The sequence below is a fragment of the Rhincodon typus genome, chromosome 11 (assembly GCF_021869965.1).
Source record: "Rhincodon typus isolate 14 chromosome 11, sRhiTyp1.1, whole genome shotgun sequence".
NCBI lineage: Eukaryota > Metazoa > Chordata > Chondrichthyes > Orectolobiformes > Rhincodontidae > Rhincodon > Rhincodon typus.
Window position 1 is genome coordinate 73175035 of NC_063342.1, and position 8516 is coordinate 73183550.

The window sequence follows — 8516 nt, forward strand, 5'->3', positions numbered from 1 at the left end:
TGCTGCGTTTATGATAGGAAGAGGAAACACATTTAAGCAATTGGTTTAATTTTGACTTCAGAATAGAAGGCTTAAAGTTTTAGTTTGGAAGACCGAAGAGTTCAGTTCAGAAGAGTAATACTTCTCCCAGCAGGAGGAGCAAGTCTTCCCAGTTCAGTTCAGTACAACCAGTCACCTCTGTAGAAGTAGTTTCTAGTTTATTGAGCATCCAAGCCAGTTGAGTTTGGAATTGGAATCTTTAAGTTAGAACTGAGGAAGTTGGGGCAATCAGTACTGTGTGAGGTTTGTGCCATCAGATTTGTAATGTAATCCGAAAATTTTCTCCAGAGTCCAAGAAAAATAAACTGGAAAGCTTCATTTAAATAAAGACTGAAAAACTGATAAAATAATAACATTTCTTTGGAATTGAGTCTCTGTAATGGTCAATGTTAGGAAACAAGTTGAAGCTTTGTTTTGATGTTTGTGTTAAGATCTTTCTAACAGCTGAGATATAGCTTTGCTTGTCTTTTCAATGTGTTTTTGAAATAGACTTATATTCTAATGTTACAAAAAACAGTAAGAAATGAAAAAAAAACCTTGACTTTCAGACATATGAAACAGTGAAAAAAATCTATTGTTGATCAAAATGACTTACCTATAGGCATTGTCACGATGAATTCCTCTTCATTTTGACAAGCTTGAATTATAAAATTTTGGAACCTTTGAATCAATCTGCTTTTAACGTCCATAGCAATCTGGTTCCACCAGCCAAGACAGCAACAGACTCCAAAAGCCAATTCTCCTCTTTGAAACCTGATTCTGGGAAGATTCTTGTTTTCATTTGAGAAGTAAACTAGTTCCCTATCTACGTTGCTGCATCTTCTCTAATTTCAAGGAAACACTAAAGCTCCTGTATTCAGCCATCTGAACTAATATGAATGTTAACTCCTGGTTGCAGGTGTTCCAGCCTTCAATGTACTCTGACATTCACATGAATTGATAAGTACGCTTTTGGTTTTAATATTCGTAGATATATTTTTTCCTGTATCTTTCTTAAGTGCTCTGTGTTTTGATAAGGGAAAAGCGGAATGTGGGGTAGAGGGTCAACAATCAGCCAGCCTTTCCACATTGACAGAAATGACACAGTTAGATAAAGAACGTGGGTTTTCAATCAGAATCTAGCATGGAAATTAGCATGCAGGATGTCAATGTCTCTTGGGCATATAGGAAAATGCTGGGATGGATCTGATTCAGAATATACTAAGGGTAACAAGGGTCTAGAATGGACTTTTAGTGGGGGACTTTAATATCCATCACGAATAGGAGATCAGTAGTGCCATTGCTAATCAATTTGGCAAAATCTTAAAGGACGTAGGTCCTCGACTGGGTCTGCAGGTGGTGAGGGAACTAATAAGAGGGAAAAATCAATTAGACTCCATCCTCACCTGTCTACCTGCAGATGCATCTGTCCATGACATTATTGATAAGATTGATTACTGCAAATTCCTGTCTTCACTTTGAAGAGACCCTCCATTCCGTTGTTCAACACTACCGCTACGCTAAACGGATTGATTTCAAGCAGATCTAGCAGCTCAAACCAGTGCATTCGTGATGTGCTTTACTGAGCCGTCAGCTACAGCAGAATTGTATTTGACCACAATCCACACTCTCATGGTATAGTAAATCCCCAATCTATCACTATCATTAAGCCATAAGATCAACCCTGATTTAATTATGAATCCAAGAAGGCATGCCAATGTATGCCAGGTACATATAAAAATGAGATGTCAACTGAGTAAAGCTACAACACAAGACCACATGCACGCCAAGCAATGTAAGCAGCATGTAATAAACAGGGCTAAGCAATCCCACAACCAAAGAGAAGGACTAACTTCTATGGGCCTGCTACATCCAGGCATGATGGTGGTGGACAATTAAACAACTAAGAAAAAGAACAGGTTCCAGAAGCATTCCCATCTTCAGTGATGGTGGAGCCCAGCTCTTCGTTGCAAATGACAATTTCCAATCATCTTCAGCCATAATTGCTGAGTGGATGATCCAACTCAGCCTTCTGCGATGTCCCCAGCATCACAGATGCCAGTATTCAGCCACTTCAATTCACTCTATGTGATTTCAGGAAGTTGCAGAAGGCACTGTATAATGCAAATCTATGGGCACTGACAACATTCCAATGATAGTACTGAAAGCATGTGCTCCAGAATTAGCTGTGCGCTAGCGAACCTGCTTCAGTATAACTACAACCCTGGCACCCCAGCACAAATAAGCAGAAACTTGCTCAGGCATAACCTGTACACAAAAAGCAGAACAAATCCAACATGGCCCATACAATATACAATACAATATACTTTTTCTTGTCATGTGTACTCCATTGTGGGAGTACACTGAAAATCTGTTAAAACGTTTGCATTCTTATTGTGACACTTAGGTACAAGTACCCAGGTACAATTATTGGATACAGCAGAGGAATAAAAGTAGTTACAGAGTTGAAAATAAGTTAAAAATAGGAAAATAATAGGGGGTTAACATTACAGAGTTCTAAGATAAGTTCTAAGGTAAGGATTGTCCCCTCACACTGGTCTCCATCTCGGACTCACTGCCTGCGTGCTGCTCCGGGGTTAATTCCCACGCGATGCTGCGGTGCACCTTCCCCGCGCTGCTCCAGGCTCGCAGCCCACGTGCTGCTCCAGGGCTCACTGCTCGCGGTGTCCTGGGGCTCGTGAGACGTGCCTGCAGGTCCCAGAGCACAAGGCCATGCTGCGCGTCCTGGTTTCGCCGTGGAACTCGACTTGTGCTCTCTACTACCTGCCGCAGGACTCAACCCGCTCACTCTGCTCTGCCGCGGGACTCGTCCCACTCGCTCCGCAACTTCATTGTAACTGCATTGTGGAAGCACCATTATCACATGAACTGCGGCAGTATAAGAAAGTCAAACATCACCTTCTACACAGACAACAGCGCTTTGGAAATGATCGCTGGTATCATGTCCTGCGTCTTCCGTAGACGCCCAAGCCTTGGTCATAGTATACTGCGCTGTGTTGCCTAATCGATATGCTTTTGGCACCCGCTGAAAACAATTTCCATGACTGACTTTTGCAGTGATATAATGTTCCTCAAGTTCACAAATTGTATAAGTATTTAAAAACTTGTGCCCACTGTTTGTGACATAGAGAAGACAAAACATAAAGTATAGTTCATGTTAGATTATGTTAGATTTTTAAACTCTAAATATTTTAACAAATACATGGAGTGGATATTTCATTCCCTTCTTTAACTCATCTCTGATTTTACTCTGCGTCCCTGCATAAATAAATGGATTGATGCAGGAATTTAGTAGCTGAAGCATATATCCGCTTTGTTGCAGAACAAAAGTGAAATTACCAAAATCAGAACCCGTGGAATAAGTAACACTCATAATTCGAACATAGAGAATATTTGCAAAAAATAGCAGATATGAAAGAATGAAACTGCCAGAGATGGCAAAGAGTAAAACAATGGACTTTTTCCGCTTCTCAACCTCTGGATCAATGTGACTTTCCCCATTGCTCTGGTTCCGGAGTCTACTGCGGGCCCTATTTGCTGCTGGATGGTGTCCGACGCATTGAGCAGTAAAATCAGGATAAATGGGAGACAAGGAGTCAAAATGGAGCGAATCCAGTCATTGGCGGTCCATGCAGGTGATGTATAGTATATATATTTTATGCTGCAGAGCCAAGGTATATTATTCATAATGTACATAGGTTCAAATGCAAAATACATGAAGATATTTTTTACGCAACACAGTGCACACACAATTAATATAACAAGCACTGCCACCTTTTCGGTGCAATATTTTATTTTCAGCTCCTGGCAAGCAATGGCCATAAATCGATCAAAGGTAAAAACAACTGTTAACCAGGCAGAACTGTCAATGGCTGCAATATTTAAGGCAGCACGAAAACGGCACACTGGTGTGATAGACAGGAAACTGGATGGAAAATAAATCCCAACAATCCGGTTTAATATTACAGCTGTAACCATGACAAGAAGATCTGTCACTGCCATTGACACGAGGTAGGAAGTGATACATTTAGAGAGACCGGATCTCCTTGGACACAGGATCACAATCACTGCTGAGTTAGCTGCAATAGAAAGGAAGAGAGATCAGAGGGAGAATAGAAACTTTTCTGGTTCTGGAAAAGACCACACATTTTCTGAAGAAGGGTGTAGGCCTGAAACGTCAGCCCTCCTGCTCCTCTGATACTGCTTGGCCTGCTGTGTTCATCCAGTTCTGCACCTTGTTATCTCAGATTCTCCAGCATCTGCAGTTCCTACTATCTCTGACACATTTTATAGGTTTTTTTTTTGAAATTTAGAGTTCTAAGAAGTGCTTTGAATTTTGAAATTATCCTTATGTTGGAGCCAAATTATCATTATGTTGGCGATACTAGATATAGTGGTACAGGCATTGGACAAGTAAACCCCAGGCCCAAGCTAATGTTCTGAATAATGTGGATTTAAATCCCTCATAGCGGCTTAGAAATATGGAAGATCAATGCCAATCAATAATGTGATTCATTGGAGGACAAGAAGAGATTAAAACACATTGAAAATGAAATGAGCTGATACAACCTAATGAACTAAGAACAGAATTAGGCCATTCAGACCATCAGTCTTGCTCTGTTATGCTTGATTTATTTGTGTTTTTAATTCCACAATCCTATTTACTCCAATAAGCTTTGATTCCTTTGCCATATCTATTCATGTCTGCCTTAAAATATCCATTGACCTTACTCTGAGGCAGAGATCCAAAGCAGTACAAATCTCTGAAAGGGGAAAAAAAAATTCCCATCTCTGTCCTAAAAGGGGGACTCGTAACATTATGACAGAGACCCTTGGCTCTGGATCAATTAAACATTCATGTTGTCAAGAAATTTCAGGATTTTCTATACTTCATGCAGGTCAATCCTTACTCTTCTAAACAAGCCCAGTCTGACAGACCTTTGCTCAGAAGATGATCTATTCATTTCAGGTATCCACCTAATAAACCTCCTGAGATACACTTCTAATTGATTTGCATCCTTCCGTAAATAAGGAGACCAAAGTACATTTGCATCAAAGATAGGTAGGTACGATGGCCTGTATAACTAAAGCATTATACGCTCACATATATAATATCAGAAACAGAAATTTCTGAAGAGACTGAGCAGGTCTGGTAATTTCTGTGGAGAGAAAGCTTTCATTTCATTAATGTTTTGAGTCCAATAATCCTTCTTCAAAACTGATAGTGGCTCGGTAAAGTGGTTTAAATGTTGAAGACATTGGGGGGGGGCTAGGGGAGTGGGCAGATATGCGTTGGAGACTGCAGCAAGAGAAAACAACAGTCAGGCAGAAAAAAAGATGGATATTCAATGTGTTCAGTTCCTGTCAAAACAAAATATTGCATTCCATTAACCTTCTTAATTACTTGTACCTGCATACTAACGTTTTGTAACTCATGTCCCAGAATATATAGATCCCTCAGAATTCTAGTTGTTCTCTGTTTAGGTAACTCTCTACTTTTTCATTCTTACTGCTAAATTGAACAACTTCAAATTTTCCCACATTAAACTCCATCTTCCAGATTTGTGCGAACTCATTCAACCTATCTATATTGGTCTGCAATCTCCTTATATCCTTTCCCAATCATACTTGCCTCACCATTTTATGATAATCTGCAGATTTAGCTATTATGCTTTTGCTCCCAGAGCTACCCTTTCCCCATTTAAGTCATGTGATATGTATTATAAGTTCAGGCCCCAGCAAAAATAAACCTGCAGGATGGTGGCTCAGTGGTTAACAGTGCTGCCTCAGTGCCAGGAACCTGGGTTCAATTCCAGCCTTGGGTGACTGTCTGTGTGAAATTTGCATATTCTCCTTGTGTCTGCCTGTGTTCCCTCCCACAGTTCAAAGATGTGCAAGTTAGGTGGATCAGCTAAGCTAAATTGCCCATAGTATCCAGGGATGTGTAGGCTAGATGGATTAGCCATGGGAAATACAGAGTTAGAGGGATAGGGTTGGGGGTGGTGAGTCTGGGTGGGACACTCTTCAGAGAGTTGCTGTGTACTTATTGGGCCAAATGGCCTGTTTCTACACTGTAGGGATTCTATGACTTGTTACATCCTGTAAGTCAGAAAAGAAAAAAAATGATTTATGGATATTATGTTTTCTACCAGGCAACCAATCTTCTGTTTACGTTAGTACATTACTCCCATATCATTTGTTCCTATTTCAAGCAATAACCTTTCATTTGGCCCCTTGTCACATGCATAAGATATGCAAAACCTTATAACGTCAGCAAAATAATATAGAACATATTGAAGCAGGTAAGAAAGGACCCAACAATAACAGTGGAAATTAACAATTATGTTTGACTGACGATTCACACTGACTAATTTTCAATGAATTATTGTGAAATTATTGACTGCTGGATCAACTTGTTCAAACTACCACCAACCAGAGGGAGGTGAATAGACAAGTATCTTCTGGGGAGCATGAAGTAGTAAATCTGAGCTCTTCATATAATAATCCATTGAAATGTTCGATGTGGATCTACACACGATAACTAACAAATTATGAGGTCACTTTCAGAGAGATAGCCTTTGCAATGCAACAAACCCTCCCTGCATTGTTCAGATAAATGATCAATTTTATTCTATAATTGATTTTTGAAGTAAGAACCTCATACGTTTAGATACAAGAGATGTCACAGGTTATGGGCCTTCCCTCAGTGTGGAGACATTAGTGAAAATGAGAACAATTTTGAAACATTGCTGGGTGCTGGGAGCAGGAGGAAATCTCACAATCCTCAATGTAGAATCAGCAGCCACAACCAATATAGAGAGGTGACCCCACCTGTAATATTGAGCATTAGAGACACTGTGAACAAAAACACTGTGTTCACTGAGTTAGGGACAATATCAATCCTCCATTGTGAGGAAATGTTACCATTGATTGTACATCTGCCAACATTTAGGTGCTTATTAATGTCCTTTAATGTCCCAATGAAATGGTTCTGTAAATTCAATCAGGAATTATTTAATGTTTTAATTCCTTTAATTTATTGGATTGCTGTCAAAGTAAAGAACACAACAGAACTTCACTTACACTGTGACAACACTGAGAACTCGCCTGCAGGTATAGTGGCAATAATGGAATGGGACTTCATTTACATTGTTATGAGGGTGGCAATGGCAGAACTCGAATTCAACAAAAAAAATCTGGAATTAAGAGTCTAATGATGACCAATCCAGTTGCCAGAAAAACCCATCTGGTTCACTAATTTCATTTAGGGAAGGAAACTGCCATCCTTACCTGGTATGGCCTGCATGTGACTCCAGACTCAGAGCAATGTGGTTGGCTCTTAACTGCCCTCTGGGCAATTAGGAATGACCAATAAATGCTGGCCTAGCAAGAGAAGACCTTATCCCATGAAGAAATGTTTAAAAAATATGAGAATTTACCCACAAATCCTGACAATAATACTATAGAACTATAATTAAGTAATAATTGTTTGATAATTTACCCATGGTAGTAATCTATGCCACAATGGGAACTGCACATATATCATAATTGGTGTGGGAATTTACTCGCAGGAACGTTGCCAAGAACACAATACTACAACGAGAAGTTGTGTAATTAAATTAATGAAGGGGGACCTGTCATAGGAAGTCTGTTAATGATTGAATGCGATACATTTTAAAAGTAATATGACAAATCTGTGCTGGAAAAACAGTGAACTCACATTGATAAAGGTAAGATGTTATAGCAGTAATGCCGCAAACTAGGTCAGTAGGTGGGAAGGGCCATATTGCTAAAAGACAAATTGATGAAGTTAAAATGGGAAAATTAAATGTAAAATAAGAAAAAAAATACACCAGTTAAACGAAATCTATTGTATCGCTGAAAGGTGAAATAATATATATAAACTTGGAGAGAGGACGTTACTTGGAACTCCAATAACTGCAAGGACCGGATAGTAGAGGGCAAGGACCAGACCTTTCGGTATCTCGTGCATTTCTGTCAGAAACTCTGAGCCCTTTCTTCAATTCACTGATAAATTGCAACATTTAAAGGTGATTTCAGGCTCTTGGGAGATAATTAGATGCTGTAATCTTCACAATTCAGTACATTCATTGCAATAAACAGAGGGCACAGCTGCTGCCTTCTGCTGTTTTTTTTGTGAAATTGGATGTTTATTGTGGGATCTCACACCAAAGCGAGATATATCCAGAGACGAAAGAATAGTCTTAGTTATGTATCTTTCTGAAAAGTAATAAGTATTTGGATCCTCGAGGGAAGAGAGATTGAGGGCACACAAATAGGCAGAGACAACAGAATGATCCCGGTTACCTTGCCTCATTGAAAGATCGTAATATTGGCCTGGATTTACATGTCCTGACAGAAGCAGGGGTGTTCGCGGTTAAGAAATGTGAATTTCCCCCATTAACTGGCAGCAGCAACAATTTCAACATCTGCAAAGGCAGCTACTCATTAATAAA

General features: G+C 39.6%; 1 pseudogene; it reads right to left on the bottom strand.

The window, feature by feature from the left end:
• Positions 1 to 3214: 3214 nt before the first annotated feature.
• On the bottom strand, positions 3215 to 8032 carry LOC125484345 (annotated as a pseudogene).
• Positions 8033 to 8516: the final 484 nt, after the last annotated feature.